The 21,342-nt window shown below is 37.9% G+C and overlaps 1 protein-coding gene across 15 annotated transcripts in view; it reads left to right on the forward strand.

Moving 5' to 3' along the window:
• The window catches only part of Esrrg (estrogen related receptor gamma), a 600,595-nt gene that overhangs the window by 157,113 nt on the left and 422,140 nt on the right, over nt 1-21,342 (forward strand). For 8 of the 15 annotated variants that reach the window (XM_071600074.1, XM_071600073.1, XM_071600080.1 and 5 more), the window contains one exon: nt 16,314-16,405. The exons of 6 other annotated variants lie outside the window; for them this stretch is intronic. The gene's annotated coding sequence lies outside the window, so the exon portion shown is untranslated. Of the gene's footprint in view, nt 1-12,256; nt 12,348-16,313; nt 16,406-21,342 lie in introns of all 15 variants that reach the window. One more of the 15 variants, XM_071600077.1, reaches the window with a different exon arrangement.

Here is a 21,342-nt window from a genome sequence, read left to right on the forward strand (position 1 = left end):
ACAAAGGCATATAAAGTCTAGTACATGGTGTTCATGGAATTTTATTCATAAATATCTAAAAACTAAGAAACAATCCTAAATGTCCTCTAACAAATAATGAGCAAATTATGGTATATTTGTGCAATGGAACAGTACTATTCAATAAACTATGAACTACAAACATCCTCAGCAACAATGATTAACCTCATAAATGTTAGGTTGTAGAAAAGAAAACTAGGCACACATATAACAAAGTACCACATATTCTCATTCATTTGGTATTTCTCAAACAGGCAAAAGTAAGAATTGATAATAGAAATCAGAACAAAATCAGAGCGTGGTCTCCTGTGGCAGGTGATTGACTGAATATGGTTGTAAGGGAAACTTCTGGGGTCATAAAAATATCCTGTAACAATTGGGATGGTTTTAAGGATGCATCCATTTGTAAAAATTCAACAGATTTTACTTTTTAAATCAGTGCATTATGTTGTAGGTAATGATTAATAATTAATAACTGAATATTTGCATTTTACAAAGAATATACTGTCACTCTGGATTCTCTATGGAGAACAGACTGAAGAGGGCAGAGGTGGAAATCAGCTGTGATGCCACCATAGCTGTCCAGTGTAGAGATGATGGTGATGGGGACTGGGGTGGTAAAGAGGAAGAGAACTGTTGGGTCCTGTGTATATTTTGAAGGAAGAGCCAAATGGGTTCCCTGAAAGATGTTAAGGAAAGTCAAGGGTATGGTCTGAAGTTTTTGGTCTGAGCAACCAGAAGATGGAACATACTGAGGAAAATAATAGAGTTGGTTAAAGGGTAAGAGTAATCAGAAGTGGCTTTTGTAAGATGTTCATTTTGAGATGTAAATTAGACATTCAAATTAATGTGCTGAGTAGGAAGATGGATAAATGAGACTGGAGCTCAGAGGAGTCATCTTGGTGGAAGTCCAACTTTTGGGGTGTGTGTATGTTACTCAAAACTATAGAACATAGCTGTAACCACCTGAGGAATGAAAACATAAAGACGAGAGAAGCTATCTAAGGACTTAACTTCTTAAAGAAAATGGACGAAGCTACTGGTCAGGAAGAAGGTAACAGGAAAGTGATATCCCCAGAGTTCAGCAAAACATCATGAGACTCTGAGCGTACCTTTTCCATAGTTGAATCTCTGGAATTGCTTTTATCCATTGACAGTACCCCCCCACCACAAACACCACTTTTTTGTGGTATTATTGGGGAACAAACTCAGAGACACTGTATCACTGAGCTAGATCTCCAGCCTTTTGATTTTATTACTATTTTAAACTTTCGCACAGGGTCTCCGTAATTTGGCTGGGCTTATGACCCTCCTGCCTCCGCCTCTCAGGTAGCTGGAATTATAGATGTACACCACCATGCCTGGCTTTTAACAAGTACTTTTGATTTCATGGTCATGTGGTGCTTTCCATAACCTATCTTTATGATCTTAACCTCTTCATCATCTGGAGGACAATTTCAAGACTATTGTAGAATACTAGGGTTTTATCTATTTTTTTTGTTTGTTTTTTTGGTTGCTTTTCCTACTTGGCTGAACTTTGGGTTTTGTTTATTCCTTAACTGAAAGCCTTTGATTGAAAAATGATTGGCACCTGAGTGACACGGTAATTGTTCACACCAACCTCTATTAGTTTTGAAAATTCTAGAATTTCTTGTGAAAGGCTTGGCTCTTTCTTTTGCCTGTAACTGCATTGCCAGGCCTGTGACAGGCTAGTTCCTGTACACACAATGACTTTATTTCCAGTGTAGCACCACAGGGCAATCTTTTCTGAAGGCACTTTAAGAGATTCAAATTTAAGTTAAAACCAACTCTATGTGCTGTTGCCAATGCAAATAATATCAGTGAGGTGACAATCAGATGAACAGCTAAGTTCACACATGCTCAGGCAGGATCGCTACTGAGATGTCACAACTTACTCCTCTGCCTGTCAGTTGGCAAGTATCTTAATTGAGGAAATATAGCATATATGTTAACAGGAACCATATCCATTTATATGTGATAGCCTTGATATTCTGAGGCATACATTTTTTGTACATTTAGAACCAAAGTAATATATCAGAATGCTGTGCAACTGATGGAATGATCAAACTATGACCTTGACTCCTTTAATATAAATTCCCTTATTTACACATGCTTAGATCACAGAATTATGAGCTCCTGAGGGCACTATATTGATGATTATATAATACAATCTGCTCCTGTTTCCTGAGAAGAGGCCAAGATTCATCATGTTAAATTAAGCATCAAGAAGTGGGAATAAAGATGGTATTTCCAGGGTGTAGAATTAAGAAAACTGAACTTGATTTTTATGGTTCCAGTGCAGGGGTAGAGTTCTTGTAGAGTGTCTTTTCAGAATTTTCTGGAAAATGTTTTCCAAAAATGTGTAAATCTTTCTTCAGAGGAGAGGGGCTGTATTGAGGTTTAATTTTTTTTATTATATAGCTATTACTTAAGGCATTTAACAAAAACTCCAAGCAGTCATGCAACTAAAAAAATACAAATGGGACTTGTATTAACAAGTCTGTCATCTCTTAATTTTAAAACATATTCAGAGGTAAGATATTATGATACAACTTGACTTATAAGCTAAAGACCCAAGATAACAATTAGTTGATATTTAGGGATAATTTCTCTTCTCTTAAACAATTGAGGAATGAGTATGGAGTGCATAGAAAGTCTAATAATAGTAAAATATAGTGTCTGGCTCATTTTTTATTTTACATAGGCTATTTTGTGTGTTCCTTCTTAACATCCTTATGATTCTCCAAATCAACAAATTATTGATGATGAACTGCATCATTACATTTAGTATTTGCAATTCTATCTGTTTAAAGGGGCATCAGTTTATTTATTTATTTAGACTTTTTAAAGCTTGAGCTACATCATATATAATTTAAAAATAATTTTAGCATCCTTCCCACTCTGCAAGAAGAGCTTTTACTGGTACAGCTCGGTGATTTATGATGACATCACGTCCTTTCAGAGACAACATTATTATGTCACTGAACCTGAAGTGGTGAGGTCAAAAGTACATGTGAAGTAATTATGGGCTTGGAGGACCATGCTTCAGTTCAAAGAAAAGCAGCGAGGGTAGAATCTGTGCAGAGGGGATAGAAAAGAAGAAGAGGAAAGCAAATCTCTGAAATATGGTCATTGGCACCAGCAGAAATTTTGCCCTCAGCATTTTTATACTATGCTTTGGGAAATGAAAAAAAAAAAAAATTAATGAAGGAGGGGGGAAGCCAGCAGACCTTTAAAACTTTACTCTATTGCATTACTGAGAAAGGCTTTGGAAAACAGAGGGGTTACGTAAATGAGAGCAGGTGCGGTGGTGCAGAGGTAACTATTCAGCATATGTAAGTGCAGTTGGAAAATCATTGTCTTGCAGAGAATACTTGAAATTGGTCCCTAATGGCCTCGGTTTTTGTCATATGGTCTTGATTATAAGGCTGAAATTGCATTGCCATGCCTTTAGTGTGAACGAGATGGATGGATAATTATTACGTGCGCTGAATACCTTTCTGCATGGAGGAACTAGGACATCCTCTGGTCACTGTAGCTACCATTTCCACTGGCTGTCAGAAAAGCTCTAAGCGGCCAATTCATCACCATATTTATGTGGGAGAGAAATGGAAATGTGCCTCTATGGTTGGGTGTACACACTCCCACACATATATACATATGCAGATTGTAGACAAGCCCAAGTGACCCAGCGCGAGTGACCGTGAGGCAATGTTCAAAGACACGGTTGCATTAGTGGAAATGAGGGGTACAAAGAGGAAACAGGGAGCTTTCTAGAAAACTAATGGCTCCTGGTGCTGTCCACATGCTAGTAGCTGGCAGTGAGGCACTGTCAGGAAAGATTTGGGGACTCAGTTTGAAATATTGCAGGAAGATTAAAAATCTTGACAATCGGCGATAGCAAGTAAATAAGGAACGTTTTTGGAAGACCAATGACATTTGATGTACTGAGAAAGAAACAGATCTTTCCTTTGTAAATATTTTTATTAATTATTTTATTTTACAATGCTGAGGACTGAATCTAAGGCCTCACACATGTTAGGCAATACTTTACCACTGAGTTGCATGCCCAACCCTGAAAATATCTAATTTTTTAACATATTCTGCTTGCATAGATTTCAGGGTTTACTTAGAAGGTGGGCTTAATGATAGCAACAAAAAATCCAGTTGCAGGTGCTGTTGAGAATAAATTTCATGCCTGTTTAGTAGTTGCTACCAGCATTCCTACTGGTGAGGACATGAGAGGAGGATGCCCTGAAGAATAAGAGCAAAGCCAGTGCTTTGTCATATCTGAGTGGGCAAGATTCAGGACTGCACTAAGAACCCCGACCATGACCACACAACTCATTCATCACAGAAACATTTATTATGGATCTTGTCCTTGTGAGGCTGAGGTTTCGTCTTTCCCTACAGCCCTTTGCAAAATATGGGCAATTAGTTTGGAGGGCCACTATCCCTTTCACACTGAACCTTGAACTTTGAGTCCAGCACTGAAGGGAGAAACAAATCACACTTTATGAAGAGCTCATAGAAAGTCTAATTTGAGAAGCAGACACGGATTTGAGAGAACAAGGTTCTGATCCCAGAATTGGCATTTAAAAATTTTTTTGATTATGATTTATGTTGGGCCTAATGTTGGGCAGTTTTACAAGTTGATTGAGAAGATTTGGGCCATCACCCAGCTGTTCTGCAGATGCTGTTTTGATGCTGGGTGTGTATTTAAGATAAGGAGTAGACGAAATATTAAGGAATTAAGGGTGGATGTTTCTTTGTAAATTAAAGAAAAAAAGAAGGGAATATAAAAGCACAGAAACTAGATATAGTCTGTATGTATACTTATGTGTGTGTATCCATGTGCAAACATATTTAACAAAATCAGAAATCAGTAGCAATTATTTAGCATATTTAATATAAACTTTTATTTTCTGGTATATATTGATGCAAATACATGCACAGTTCTGTCATACTCAAAGATATGCTACATGGTAGTTGAATCTGGGATTCTAGGGCAATAAAGTATGAGGATTACACTATTTTGGTGCTGTTTTTAGCTTTCATTTCTATTGAAAACTGCTAAATTAGTAGCATTTTATGATTCCCGATTTAGCTCTTTTAATAAGAAGCAAAAGCTAAAAACAGCCCAACCAAGCAGTTGAAGTCTTATCACAAGCCGGTAAGATCAATAAGCTAAAAAAAGTATGAAAAGTTTTTGAGTGACAGCTTAAAAATGGAAAATTTAAATATATATCGCTGCCTTCTGCTCCATTGTGTAAGGCATAAAGCCCATTTTGGCAGTATATTTTTAAGCAGTCAAGAAAGTGATTTATTAGTATCCCTGGATTTGTGTTTATATTCTATGCTGTAAACTATGCTTATAGCAATGTATCTGTATTAAGGCATTAATACCCGGAGTGGTTCCTGAGCTTAACACTACTCTCATTGTCCAAAGTGCAGTTTATTGGGCTATGTATAGTAACATCAGTATTGACACTTGCTGCATCACCTAAGTCTCTGAATAATCTGTGTTTGATGCTAAATGCTGCTGCTAGCAGGATATAAGACATAAATAGTGTAGGATCCATGATATTCCATGGGCATTGCTGGTATCTCTACTCCCATTTGATCTGTAGCAGAGCGCTTTATGTGCTGAGATCTGGATAGATTTTCACAGTGTTCTTTATAAAGGGATATGATTAGAGGCAATCACACCTTGGTTTTATACATTCTTTTTTCAGATTACCACTAATTTTAAACTAAATTTCACGATCAACATCTTATAAAAGTTCTATCAGTGACCTTTCATTAGGTGGAGACTGTATATTAAAATAAAATTAAAGAGATGTGTGCTTGTAGCATAAGACTAATAATATGAATTTCTGGAAGAGTTTCCTGCCTCCTGAAATTATGAGCAAAAACTATATACCCTGGTTTTGTGCTGTTCTCATATATGAAACTGTAGTTCCCATCTACTCAATAGGATAAGCGTCTTTAGTAATTGTGCAAAATGGTCTGTGTTGTAAATAAGAATATTTACTCTTAGCATCAGTGGAAGAATAGTTAGCAAACCAGGAATTGGGTTTCTGTTTGACTTTCTACACTTACAACAGGTCTTTACCTTTACATGCATTTGGTTTTTATCTATGAGTTTTACTTAAGGATTGATTCCTATGTGGTGGACACTGTTTCCATACCACATGTATATTTTCTAAGCTTTATTTCTTTTGTTGAAAATCAAGATAGTATTTCAATTCTGTTTGAATTACACCAGATACACTCTCCTTTATTAAAAGCTATAAACAATGAAAAAGCTCTTTCTTAAAGTTACTTCCAGAATAAGGGGCAAAACAGTCACATAAATCATGATTGTGCTAATTTATCTAGGTGTTCCTAACTTTACATTGCAAAGACTAATGGCATATATTAAATCAAGTTTTGAGATCATTAGAATTGAAAGAGAATACTCATATCTACTAATTTATTCCTTCATTCACTAAGCATATGTCCATGGAGTACAAGGTGTATGCCAGAAACTGTGTTGTTTCTGTGAAATTACAGTTTTCCTTCCATATACATAGATTTTTTCCAGGACTCTTAAAAAATACCAAAATCTACAAATGCCCTAGTCTGTTATTTAAAGTGGCATAATATTTTCATGTAAACTGCACACATCCTCTTGTGTACTTTAAATCATCTGTAGGTTACTTAAAATACCTAATTAATGGACATCCTATGTAAATAGTTGTTATACTATGTAATTGAAGGAAGGTGTCAAGAAAAGTGAACATGACCAGTAGAGATGCACTGTTTCTTCATATATTTTCTATTTGCAGGCAGTTTAATCCACAGATGTGGAACCTGGGGACACGAAAGGTTGATGGTAACAGTAATAGTCTAAAGTCACAAATGATATTACATCTTGAGAAGTGGACCCAAAAGAACTTATGAAAAATACGAAAGTCAATTTTCCCCCAAAGTATTAAAGGAGAAAAATCATAATAGTGACCAAATGCATTTTTTATTAGTTTATAACTTCTTGCTCATTTTTTATAAACAATTTGATAGAATTAAACTCACTGAAATACTAAGAGACTTGCCTCTTTCACTGCAAATATCATTGTTTTTGGAACTGATTAGGCAGTGACAAGAAAGAGACCATTTTTGTTTTCAACAAAAGTTTAGGTGGCACAAAAGATTAGCTTATGATTTAAGACATGAATACTGGGTAGGCTAACTCTGCTGAACATTATTACTCATATTAAAATATGGAAAGCAATATGTCGATTCCTTGGAAAACTTGGAATGGAACCACCCTTTGACCCAGCTCTCCCACTCCTTGGTTTGTACCCAAAGGACTTAAAATCAGCATAGTACAGTGAAGCAACTACATCAATGTTTATAGCAGCGCAACTCACGATAGCTAAACTATGGAACCAATCTAGGTGTCCTTCAACAGATAAATAAATAAAGAAAATGTGATAGATATAAACAGTGGAATATTACTCAGCCTTAAAGAAGAATGAAATGATGGAATTTGCTGGTAAATTAATGGAACTGGAGAATATTATGCTGAGTGAAATAAGCCAATCCCCCAAAACCAAAGACGGAATGTTTTCCTCTGATATGTGGATGCTAATTCACAGTAGAGGGCATGGTGCTAGGGAAGGATAGAGGTACTTTGGATTAGGCAGAGGGGAGTGAAGGGAGGTGAGAGGTATAGGGATAGGAAGGATAGTAGAATGAATCTGATATTATTACCCTATGTACATATATGACTATATGACCAGTGTGATTCTGCATCATGTACAACCAGAAAAATGAGAAATTATACTCCATTTATGTGTGATGTGTCAAAATGCATTCTACTGTCATGTATAACTAATTAGAACAATTTCAAAACAAAAAAATAAAGGTAGCAAGTTTTGATTGTGTTTTATTTCAACTGAATGGTTGGTTATAGTACCAGAGCAGACGGAGAGCTAGGAGAGACATAATGTTCTCATCAAGAAAATAAGAAATACATGCTGTTTATTTGCAAAGCCAGGAAAGTTTGTGCCTTTCATTCTTCTATGGGAAACCTTTATGATTCTTTTACTTATTTTGCAGTAAATAAACCTGTGGGACTTTGCAGTTTGTAGGTAGTAAGTGTGGTTAATGCATCCACAACAAAAAATGGGGAAATCATGTGAATTTTCTTTCTTTCCTTTCATCTAATGCAGAAGGAGGAAGCTGGGAGTGAATGTGTCTGGTGCAAACAGCTTAGTGCAAGTGCCACTAACAACCAGAAACACACTGAATTCTAGAGCTTCAGGATGGCAAAGGGGTTGGGAAGACATAGTGCTTTGTAGTTTTCTAGCTGGTCCACTGATAGCATCCAGAACAGTGCGTGGTCCATGGTGGATGCCTCCTGCCTCCAGAGTGTGTCGATGCTCCACACAGAGGAGTACTCTGAGTGTACACGTTCTTGTTTCTTTAGTCCTTGATGTATCCTTGGAAAAGTGCACAAGACAGAGGTGGAGTGAGGGGAAGAAGCCCAGGGACCTATTAAATCCAGTGGTTTTTTTTCCCCCATTTATTCTTTATTGCCTCTTTTCTTAGTTGAAATATTCAGCTTTGGCCTAAAAAGAAGCTAAAAAACCTTATGCAAAGAGCTTGTAAACAAACACCCACTTGAACCATCTGGTTTGGTAGCACATACAAGTGATTAAGCTTCAGAGCTGTGGTTGTTAAATTTTTAAAAACACAACAATCCAAAACACCCCCAAATAGATTCCTTATGCAAGTTTATAGGGGCAAAACATATGATGCTTTATATAGTAAATAATCTGGAAAGGTTAAAAGGATTTTTTTTAAAATTTCCTTCCCTCCCTCCCTCCCTCCCTCGTTCCTTTCTTTTGGGTGTTATGGAAGATACATGCACCCAAAATGTGTTTATGTTTCCACTATCTTGAGTCTGCATTGTTAACAGCTTATCATATTCCTTATCTTTACCTTTATCATCATATTTGCCCTTGATAGAGGAACCTGCATGCTTGGATGTATGTGCATGTGCACACAAGAGGGTTTCTCAGTTCTTTCCAGAATATATTAAGCAATCTGGGCTATTTGCAAATAATGAATTCATACTTTTTGTCCATAATGACTGAAGAAAGTCAGGTCAGGGGGAAATTAAATATGTTAAGAGCTCTCATTTTAATTGTATAATATCGATACTGTCTTTATAGTTAATTTCCTTGACAAGTCGTAGGGCATATGGATTGGATTCTTCATATATTTCTAACGTGGAAATGATTCTAAATTGGAACATCTCATTTAGGTGACATCACTGAAAGGAGAAAGAGGAAGCTGCCCCCTGTATTGCAAGTTTATGGAAGGAGCGCAGCTTTACAGCTGATAAGTATTGGAATGAATTGCCCAGACACACAGAACCAAAGATTCTCAAGTGAAATAAAAACTGTGGGTGAGAAAGCAGTATCATATGAGATCCCCTATGTCTGTCTTCCCCAGTTTGATCAGTCCTCATCCCTGGATGTATCATATCCAAGAAAGGTAGGAAAGAAAATAGTTTAAAAAAAGAGGAGAAAGAGTCTTGAGTGTAGTCATGATGATTCAGATGTCAAATACCGCCTCCCCCTAAAATCTAATGGTTCAAACATAATAAAAATTATTTTTGTTTCATTACATAAAGTCCATAATGAGTATTCCTGATTGGGATGAATCTCTTTCAAGTGGCAATGTGAAGACAGACCTCCTGTCTTGGTGGCTCTCTGACTTTGGTGTGTGGAAGTCAAGGTAGCAGAAAGGACACCATGTGGGATATGGGGTGAGGAAGGGTTTCATGTACCACCTATGGAGAGACTCCCATCACTCCTCTTTCTGCATGGAGGAAACTCAGTCCCATGACAACATAAGTTCAGGGGTGACCGGGGAAATCAGTTGAACTATGTGCAAAATAACAAGGAGTTTGGTGAACTACTGGTTAGTCTTCATCATAAAGGAAAAAAAAAAAAGATGGGGATTAATGTGGGACACTGTATACTATTTTTTATTTGCCAGGAAGGATATGATGAAATCAAATCCTTTTACAATGATGTGGTAGAAAACTGGCTATTTAACTGGTGTGTGTGTGTGTGGGGGGGTGTTGGGGATGGAGGGCAACCTCGTCTGATTTCTGTTGTTTGCCAAGTTTCTTCGTATAAATACTAGATAGTTTCAAGCTACAAACATGAGTTCACCGAGTGTGGAATTCGGAAGAGATGCAGAGGCCTAACTAACCCCTATAAGCTGGAACAAACCACCATAGCCCTTCATGCTCCTGATGAATTCTGAGAAAACACATCTGAAGCAGCCCATTTGTGAGAAAGAAATGAATGTGCATTTTCCCCTTGGTATTTGACCCAGGGGAAGGTTTGTTTCAAAGTGGATCTCTTTATCTCTGAAAACACATTGATATGATATACTCATATCAACAACAGACGGGGGTGATACACTTTTGAGTCAGAGAAAAAATAAGACCAAGGGCACTCATGAGGTGTCAAGGCCACCATCTGTAGGGAGCTGTGGGCTATATATAAAGTGCCTAGAACAACTTTCCAAGGAGTGTCCTGAGAAGTCAGATGTCACTTCTGGAATCTGTATATATATATATATATATATTGCATTAATAATTTTCTTGGAATTTAATGTGATCATTCCCGTCATTGTTTTCCAAGAAGGGGGAAAGACTTGGAGATGGGATGGATAATGGTGATGAGAGAAAAGAGAGGCCAAGAATGTTCCTTTGTGTCTGCAAAGATATAACGTGAGCCAATCTGTGGGTTTTTTTTTTTTCTTTTGAGGTGCTGAGGATTGAACCTGGGGTCCCAAGCATGCTAAGCACATGCTCTACCATGGAGCCACATCCCCAGCCCCTGATCTGTATTTTAAGACAACAACCCTGAAGCTCAAATAGATATTCAGATCTCAGTTGGCTAATTTAGATGATTATTAATAGACCAATGGCTGTAGGTGGATCCTTCTGAAATTTTCCACCATTGCTCCTCTATTTTTGCTGTCCAAACCATCAGGCCATGTTTTGATCAGTTTGGTTTACTCTTAGCATTCTGTTTGATCTGTGTAGATATAAAGTGGTGTTTCAGCATCCCTATACTGGTCCAGGTGGGTCAAGACTCCTGATGAACTAGGTTGGCATTAGCCCAGGGCTTTTGCTGTGAGTGGTCTTGTTTTCAGAAGTTCTAAAGACATGTCCTCTCTTGAACTGAGGCTGTTGTCTGAGTCTTCACTGTAAAGACCCAGGATTTGTTTGAGGTGCTTATTGTTTTGTTTATATTAGGCAGTTGACGTCAGCATCACTAAGATTCTGGTCCATTACGTATTTGCAATACCAGCGGAGGCAGATCCAAAGCTAAGGTTGAATCAAATCTGTGGTGTATTTGATTCCCTTCGGTTCCTGGTTTATGTTAAGCTAGTTGCTATTTTTAGAAAGTATTAAAACTGGTAATGACAGACTCAGGTATTGAGGACTCTCCAAAAGTTAATTCGTTTACTTAGTAAATACTAATGAGCCATCCTGGGGAGCAGATCTCCTCCTGTATTTTCTAATCATGGTGAAAATTAAACATCTCTGAAACTAACTTCTCTCATGCCAACCCACTCCATTGAATTTTTCCTTAACTGAGCACTGCCAAAATTCAGAACTAGGCCTTGGCACACCCGTTTTGATCAGACCAGCCATCAGAATCATAATGTCCTAAGTACAAAGCCCACTAATTGAATTTCATTCACTGGACTTGAAATATAGCAGCCAAAGGCAGAGAACACTGTCGGCTGTATTTTTATGAGGACCGGAGTCTAAAGTCATTTTTAAAATGTGAGTGATGCAATTTCTTGTATCTTTCATTTAAAATGCTACTTGGTAAACAGTGTTACAGATTAGTGTATTTGTAATTTAAATGAAGACAATACATCAAGCCCAATCTGAAAAGAAAGGAGAAGTTTAGGAAATGATTCATTCCTCCTTTTGTGTGCGGTCTACTGTAGAAAATGATAAATAAATAGGTGAGGAGAAAAGGGGGGAAAAGGTTTGTGGATTTTAGGAGACAAAATTGAACTATTTCTAAAACAAGAGTCAGTCTCAAATAGCTAAATCTTTGTTTTCTTCAAGCACACTAATAAATTCTGCCTAATTCATTTTTTATTTTCTCTTGGGGTCTGCTTGCAGATTTGCCTCAACGAAGGAAGCATCATGTTACATCTTTTAAATAATTGATGGCTCTCAGTCCAAGCCAGCTTGAAGGAAATTCTGAAAATAGGTACTGATTGAGCAAATGCCTCCTTCCTCCCCACATTCCCTCCTCAGCATTCTCTGCACTTATCTTCCTTTAATAAAGCTCGCTTTTTCCTTCCTCTTTTGTTTCTTGGCCTCCTTGATGGAGCAAGTGATGCTATCATTTCGGTTTGGACTTTACCTGGTACCGAGTATTTCTCCTACCACTCTATTTTATTAAAGATGGAGGGAGCTGTTCTATTGTAAGTAGATGGATGTAATGAAAAGTTTTTAATGAATCAGTAGAAATGTCATAATTACCACCAGAGATGGTTTGTTGGGACAACTGAGCTCAGAACTTGCTCTGCTGAAGTTTTGCAATGTGTTCTTTCCAAGGCTGAGGTGACCCTGAAAGCTGGGTTAGCTGTGGCCTTGTCCACCTCCCAGCTGTTCCTGCAGGTTCTGAAGCAGTGAGCAGTTTTCCCCAAGAGAGAGAAGAGCATCTCCATCTTATCTCACTGTGGGTGTCATTAACCATCATCTAAGACTTGGAAAAGCCATTACGGTTTTCAGGCAGCTGTGGTTGGTAGAACATTAGAGGGGCCCACAGTGATGCTGGCTTCGAGTCACCACCTTTTGAGTCCTGTTGTCTTCCAGGACCTCCTTCTCCTTGCTTGTAAAATGATGGCTCTAGGGTGAATCCGCTGTAAGGCCCTTATCAGCAATGGTCTTCTTCCATCCTCCATGGAATGGGATGATAAACCAAGAGGAGGTTGCACTCCTTTTGATTTTGAGTATATGAATGGTGTTCCAAGTTTGAGTGAATGGAAGCTATGTGATCTCTCTGTGCTAACCTCCTTGTTTCTTTCCATCATTTTATTAGTCTTTCTACATTCCCAGGGTTAAAGTGGAAGGAGAATATTTTGCAAAGTGCTAGACTCAAAAAACTTGGCTGACTTAAGGAAGAAATCCTTTATTTTTTTAAAAAAATACTCTGCCCTCACAGAAATGCTTTCCCTACATTTCTCAAATTGCAACAGAAAGTAGGCAGGAAGACATAACTGTGGGGTGGCAAATATTGGGAGAGCTAAATCTGTAATTCTGTGTTTGAGCTCAGTGTCACTGAGAGAAAGCCTTACATTGTGTCAATCACTGGAGGAGCTGTATCTGAATGGATGGGTTATTGTCTGCTTTTAAAACTATTACCATCTCTGACCCACTGTTCCTTTCAAGGGACATCACATAGATACTATCATTCTGTTTTCTCTCTCGTTAGAGCTAGCTCTCTGGGATCTGAACCCTTCTCTTCTCCACATCTTTCCAGCAATCAGTAGCTCACTTGCACTGGATAAAGTTTTCTAACTGCTATTATTGAAATCCAAAAAAAAAAAAAAAAAGTCTTCAAATAATCAAAGCTATTTATACTCACACAAAAACCATATGGTAGGGAATCTAGAAGCTGAAGAATCTCTTCTTTGTCTTTTACTTGCTGACTATATACTAAGATTAAAAGTTCAAAGGAACTGTTTTGTTTCTCCTTTTTCCTCTTTTTCATTTTTTTTGTTTGTTCAAATTAGTTATACATGACAGTGGACTGCATTTTGACACATAATGCATAAATGGAGAATATCTTCTACTACTTTGGATTAAACAGAGGGGAGAGCAGGAAGGGGAAGGAGGTATGTGGAGAGAAAGAATTAGTAGAATGAATTGGACATGATTGCCTATGTGCATATATGATTATATGACTGGTATAATTCTATATCATGTACAACCAGATGTCAGTTGAGTTGCTATGAACATTGATGTGGCTGCTTCGTTATATTGTGCTGATTTTAAGTCCTTTGGGTATAAATCGAGGAGTGGGATAGCTGGTTGGTTCCATTCCAAGTTTTCTAAGGAATCTCCATACTGCTTTCCATAATGGTAACTGAACTTTTAAAGACAGTTTACAATAGTATTTTTTTTCTATTCTTTAGTAAATTATCCACAGTGTGGAAATCTTCCACCTGGGTTGATTGTCACAATTTAAAACAATTTATCTGGGGAAATGTATACTATATTTTATCCTCAGAGGCCATTATAGCAGTAACAGGAACTAATTCCATGTGCTCTTCTGATGTCGGCATCATTTTCCTTACCTGTAAACCCTGAATCTCCTGAGTTGAGTTCCTCTGCTCAAAGAGGTTGTATATGGGGAAATGAGAAGAACTGGATCCCAAAGCCATTATTACAATTCTAACATCATTTTGTATTTTTGTCAATTTCAGAGGTGAAATTTGACAAGTAGTATATTTTAAAAATTATCTAGAAATCTACAATCACATTGGTCACGACCATTGTCCATATTACAACAACAGCAACACACCTGTTGGAATCAGCACCTGCAGGATTTTGTTGACTCATGTCCTTCTTTGGTCCCTCTCAAGTCCTTAGCTTTCTTTAAAAAATAAATGACAACCTAAATTAGCTCCTGTGGGGCATCTATCCCAGTAGTGCCAATTAGGTGGGTTCTCTCCTATTTTTTTATACTTATAAAAATTATAGTTTTTTTTAAAGTAGAACTCCTTTGTTTACAATCCTAGAAAATGAATATATTTGGATTCTTGAGTCTTCATATCTTTTTTCCATTCATGACTATATCAGAACTATCCCCTACTTTTTTCTACAAAGCAGCTTCCTATCTTTATTCTAGACCCTGTCAAATTCTAATCTATACCAGGAGCTTCCTTGGTCTCTAGACTGAGTTGGTCTTCAGCTCTGATTCTGTGCAAGAATTTATTTCAAAATTATCCCTTTGTTTTCTAGCACACAAATAGTTTCTCTTTGGCATTTTTGAAGCAAATGATCAAAGCATGATTCCAGTTGGTTTTTCCAGCATTGGGGTGTTGAGACAAAGTTGAGACTGAAAGGTTAATCTTGTTTGTCAAGGATTTGACTTTTTTTTGTTCTTGAAAGAAAATGGGCAAGGTGTGGGTTTGGAGGGTGTCTTAGTGAACAGATTTAGAAGCCCCTCTGAGAGTCTGAGAGCCATTTAATGGCAATACAACCTTCTCTAAAATGTTCCCCGGTGTCCAGATTTATCATATTCATGTCTCAAGAAGGATGATAGGAAATGGACCGGGGCCACTTGGATAATTAATTTCACCACCTCGTTTATGTAATAAATTGTACCAAAGTGTTCACCAAACCAATCATTAGGGTATATCTGTCACTTCTGGGTCACAACCTTCCCCCTTTCTTCCCTGAGGTGTAAGTTCAGCACAGAATCCCCCTGGATATCTAAAGGATCATTTTGTTGCTCTGAACAGTCCTTGTATTGTGTGGGTGAAGATATGAGAACTAAGTTAAATCATATGGAGTTACCATTATTGTAGGTCAAATTTGGGAAAGTAGTGACAATGAGGTTCAACCCAGTAGCTTCCTTTGATAGATGCTCTTCTTAAAACAGCATTGATTCATGTTTGTTTAAAATCCACTGTGGAATTATTTGAAACAGAAGCTTCAAGTTTTTCCATGAGAAAACTTATGCTTTTCTTCCTGTTGCCTTTTGTCTTTTCTGAGAATCAGAGCAATAGGAAGCAAAGCCCTCATATTTTGAGACAAATGTGAAATAAATGAAAAATCCATTGGTCTTAGAAGAATTTATTTTTTTTGGAAAATTATAAATGTATTTAATGGAAAAATGCTTTGAAACCCTAACCAGAGCATTCACTATAAATAAGAGAGAGTGGATGATTAATAAATCTGATAAAGCCTAAGAAGGAAGAAAACTTAAAATAAAAATGAGGATTGTACCTTCGTGTGAGTGTTAATACAGCCCAGAGTATATATATAGGAAAATCAAAGACTTGCTAAAGGCAGAGCATACTAAGTCATGGCTATTAATGTGTGCTTAACTCTATTGCCTGGGAGATTTTATTAAATGCAGCGGCCACGAAAATTGACCTCACTTTTTTTTTTTTTTTCCTTTTTTGGGTTGGATCCTTGCTCACGTCACATAAATGAATAGAGCTGACAATCTACTGGTTCATCAATGAAACAATATTAAATTATGAAGATGTAAGAAAAAAATCCTACGCTAACAGTGTTGCAGTTTGCAAGGTAAGCTGTCCCCTACCAGATAGGAGATATTAATGTTCTTTAAAAATCTACACAATACCATGCCAGGTGATATACACTAAAGGGTTAAGTGGCCTCCGTGTCTCTCTCTCTCAGTGTTGTGCTGACAAGTGTTTTATAAGTAACAAAAATGAAGAGACTGTGATGTTTTCCTCATTATGTCTTTTAAAATGCAAAATCATTTTGATGCTTTTAAAATGTTATCTATTATGAAACAGTCTGACAAATTGGACTTTACTGAGTGTATGTTGCCTGATCCCACAGTGATTTTGCCTTTGTTTCTGGTGATTCACTACATTGACCAGTAAGCAGTGGCTAATTCTTGTCTTTCGGTTATGTGCAAGAAGTAAAATATTATTTTGATTTACATTTTCTCTTGTGCTTTAGATAGGAAGCCCTATCTTCTGATTCTAGCTTATGTGAATTTGCTGAAGGTTCTTTATGTCATTAGTTACCAATTGAGTACTTGTTGGTTTTTTTTTTTTTGCCCCCAAGAATATTCAAAGGCTGAGTTCATACTGCATTTTTTTTTTTGGTACTAGGGATTTAACCCAGGAGTGCTTAATCACTGAGCCATATCCCCATCCCTTTTAATTTTTTAGTTTGAGACAGGACCTCACTAAGTTGCTGAGGGCCTCACTAGGTTGCTCAGGCTGGCTTTGAACTTCTGATCCTTCTGCCTCAGCCTCCAGAGCTGCTGGGATGACTGGTGTGCTACACCACTCTCAGCTGCATTCCATTTTTGAGGGAAAATCATGTAATGCCTATTTTCTGAAGTTCCCAACAACTACTCAGTCCTATGAATTACCCATCTCCTTCACTTGGATCTAGGAACCCTGTAATAACAACTGTCACAGGAGGATGACAGTATGGAACAGATCTTTTGTTGGAGTTTCTCTGCCTTCTCTTTCTCTCCATGACACTCTCACATAGGTGTGTCAATCAGCAAGGGTGGACAACCACTGCCTCTTCCAAGGCAGGATCAGTGATTCATTGGTTTCCCCGGTGCCTATTGTGGTGTCCAATGGAGCAGTATATAGGGATCCGTGTGCACTTGTTCCCTGTGGCATTTCTCCATGGCATTTGCTACTGTACTCTCTGGAGTAAGTCAGATTTCTGAACAGCATTCAGCAGATTCCTGCTTCCATGTTGAAAATAGTACATTGGAAGTAGAATTACCTTTTTCATGGCACCCAAGTTGCTTAATTCATAAATTGAGAATAACTTAGGCAGTGGGAGAATATGTTTCCATGTTTGAAGTGGATTGGAATGAATGTGGTATTCATTCTGCTTAAGCTCAAATTCTCCTAAAGTGGAGTTCTGGCCCCATATCATTCAGTTACACGATTCTGGGATATCATCTGTTGTTTTGTGTAGCATCAGTTTGGTTTTAAATATTGGTGGTACTTAAATCTACTTGTTAAAAACTACAGGTGTGCCCTGCTTTAAGGAAACTTGGATATGCTTCAGATTCACACTTGCCGTGCCATGGCATGAAGGGGCAGTTATTTGCACACTAAAAATGTCTTGGCTTTATAAAATAATTTATCACCAGATTCCTTTAAATAACCAACTCTCTCAGAGCATTTAAAATATGATTTGATTTGAAAAATCAATGGTTACTCGCTCCACTTTCCAAGAACACATCTACTCTAAAATGTGGGGCAGTTGAAGGGGGGCAATCAAGTAGCAAGGAATGAGGGTCTTGAGTAAGCCGAACAGGAATTAATTTTTTAATTTAGAAAAACATTTACTTTTTCTAGAAATTTCAGGGGAGGCCACCTTCACCTTTCTCACCTCCAGAGTACATAAAGAAAGGAAGAAGGGGGCGGGCCAGTTTGAGTTTGGAAAAGAAGAAATCTATTTCTCTGGTGGGTTCGCATTCTGCATTATGCATGTGCGTAAGAGTGAGGTTTGCTTTGATCCTGACTATTAAAAGTTTATTTTTAAACTCAGACTGGGCAGGAATCCAGCGATGCTCTTTCCCCTGCAACACATCCTGGGTTTCAGGTCCCCAGCCTGGCAGAATGCGACTAAGCAGCCGGAAGTAGTTGAAAAGTGTGGAGACTTGACGGGTGCTGAGGGTTTGTTCCCCCCTTCCTGCCCTCCATTTTTGAAATTCAAATTGAATGCAATTTTCAGCTCATTTGAGCCAGAATATACTGTTGCTGAGCTTCAGTGGCTCTTAAATTCAAACTCACAGGAGAAAACAGATATCATCTGTCACAGAGGGTGGGAGAACGAAGACTCCCGCATTTTATTCAGGGGAGGCAGAGCTCCAGTAACTAATTCAAAGCTTTCTGACTAATCGGTTAATCATTCACCAGCAAACTGATCAAGTAATCAATTAAACCTTTTAGACACCCATCCTATGAAATCTTGAGTAGTTTCCCCCTTGCTTAAAAAAAAAAAATGTTCCAGTCTATTTTTATATTGTTGATATTTTCATACCTATTTTGCAAACTGAGATGGAATATCTAGGTGGTCTTTTTTTTCTGCACGTCCTGACTATTTTTTATTGTTTCCATCTTTAATGTCTCTGTCAATGCTATTTACTTATGATTGAGAATTAGCAGAAGGCTTAATGCTGGTAAGTAGGGCCAAATTTTGCAATTTTTTTTTTATTAACAGACTCTCTGAAAATATGCTTCTTTCTCTAGGCAAATATAAGTACCAGTGAAAAAAAGAAAGACCCACTCATATGGTTCTGGAGTTTGCAAGTGTGTCTAATCTGCAAGGTGGATATTTCAGAGGTCTTGAGAATACCTCTTGATGAATTTCTGCCACTGGGTATGTGCCCAGGGAATGCAAATGAATTTGAACAATGATAGTCTAAAATTTCGCCTCTGATTTCAGAAAGAATGTGATGTGGCAATTTTGATCTTGAAATGTAGGTTATATGCTTATCCATGACTGTTTTAGTGTAAGTCAAGATTTCTATAGGAACAGGAAGGCTATTCACTTTCTCTTGCTATTTTACCTTTTACCCCCTTTTTTCCTCAGGATCCATGAGACACAAGTAATTATGTTATTTCAAAGTAAGTGGGAGTAAAAAATTTGATCTCTAAATACTGTTAGTTCTAATGAAGTCAGTTTATAGTAATGCCACCTATGGTAGGTAAGTGTGTGATTGACCCTATATATTTATGCACACACGCTTGTATGTGTGTTTACATGTCTCAGGGATCTCTGAGAATGTGACAGCAGGAACCTCCAAATGTTCGCTTTTACATTAATAAAGTTATCAACCCCTTTATCCTCTTAATGGTAATGTGCTTATGTATTAGAGTCCTGGTAGAAAACATTGACTTCATTTCCTTTAGAAGGAAAGATACCCTGACATATTAACCTATGTTTCTCTATTTTATGCCTTCACGAAGCTATTGACCTATACTACAAGAAGTCTGAAACTAAAGACTGTGAAATTGCGATTTATAGTAAGAAATGCATATTTGGTTTCTCTGCCCCCCAGTTCCTGACACTCCCTTGGAACTCTTAATCCCTAGGGATTTCCTGTGCGACTGACAGGAGTGTCTTTTGTTCTAATGAGGCCACTCTTGTTGGGCTCCTGGGTGGAAGTGGGTCACCAAGCCCAAGATCAGAAGCTCTGAACTTTCAACCCCACCTCCTATCCTCCAGGAGCAGAGAGGAGCTGGAGAGTGAGTTAATAGCCTGTTGTGCCTACTTTGAAAAGCTTCCATGAAAATCCCTTCACTGCAGGGATGAGAGCTTCCAGGTTGCTGAATGGTAGAGGTCCTGGGAAGGTGGGCACTACAGAGAGTGGGAAGCTCTGTGTCCCTTTCCACAAAGCTCTCCCCAGTTCCTCCTCATCTGTGTGTCTGTGCCCTTTGTAGTTCCCTTTATTGACATAATAAACTGGTAAAAGTAAGTAATTCTTTGAGCTCCATTAGCTACTCTAACAGATTAATCATATAAGAGAAGGGTGTCATGGAAAAAAAATCTCATTTGTAGCCAAGTCAGCCGGCAATTGTGGGTAGCCAACAACTTTTGACTGGTATTTGAAGTGGAGGTCAATCTTTTGGGACTGAGCCCTCCATCTGTAGCTCTTTCCAGGTAGATGGTGTCAGCCTCAAGTCAGACTATAGTCACTTGGTGATTGCTGAGGAATTGATATGTATGTAATACCTAAGACATCTGAACCCAGAAGTGTTTTGTGTTGGGTGAAAGAGTACGAAAAAACAGTTTGACCTTTACTATGTTACTGTATCTACCTTGACAAGGGATCTACCTTTTTAGCTAATTACTGAAGTAGTTAATGGAGATTTAGTTTTCCTATTTAAATATCTTCTGGCTTCTGGTTTCAAGTTGTTATTGTTATTATTACCACTAGGGATTGAACCCAGGGATGCTTAACTCCTGAGCAACATCCCAGCCCGTTTTTGTATTTTATTTAGAGACAAGGTCTTGCTGAGTTGCTTAAGGCCTCGCTGAGTTGCTGAGGCTGGCTTTAAACTTGCAATCCTCCTGCCTCAGCTTCCAGAGTTGCTGGGATTACAAGTGTGCCCACTGCTTCTGGCTCAAGTAATTATTGAGTGCTTACTATGTGGCAGACATTTACTGAACTAAGATTTTTCAGTTGTGGTTCTCAACCTAAGTGAGATAGACATAGGAGATGAAATGTCAAATCCATCTAAAATATGCACTTTGTCCCTGCCCTTTTCCACAGTTAATAATTAATGGTATAAAATAGATATACTCTAATTTGGTATTGGGAGAAAGGATAGTATGCAAAACAAGTTAGTGGCTGAGATAATAAAATGTGCACATTGAAATGTTAAATGTATAATATTCTCCAAAAATGCTAACAAAATTGGGCAAAGGAAGGGCCGATGAGGTGCTGATATCCTGCAAGAAGGCACTGTGAGGTAAGCAAGCCAGGGATCAATGGAGGGAAAGAG

Source organism: Marmota flaviventris, chromosome 12 (genome assembly GCF_047511675.1).
Source record: "Marmota flaviventris isolate mMarFla1 chromosome 12, mMarFla1.hap1, whole genome shotgun sequence".
Lineage (NCBI taxonomy): Eukaryota > Metazoa > Chordata > Mammalia > Rodentia > Sciuridae > Marmota > Marmota flaviventris.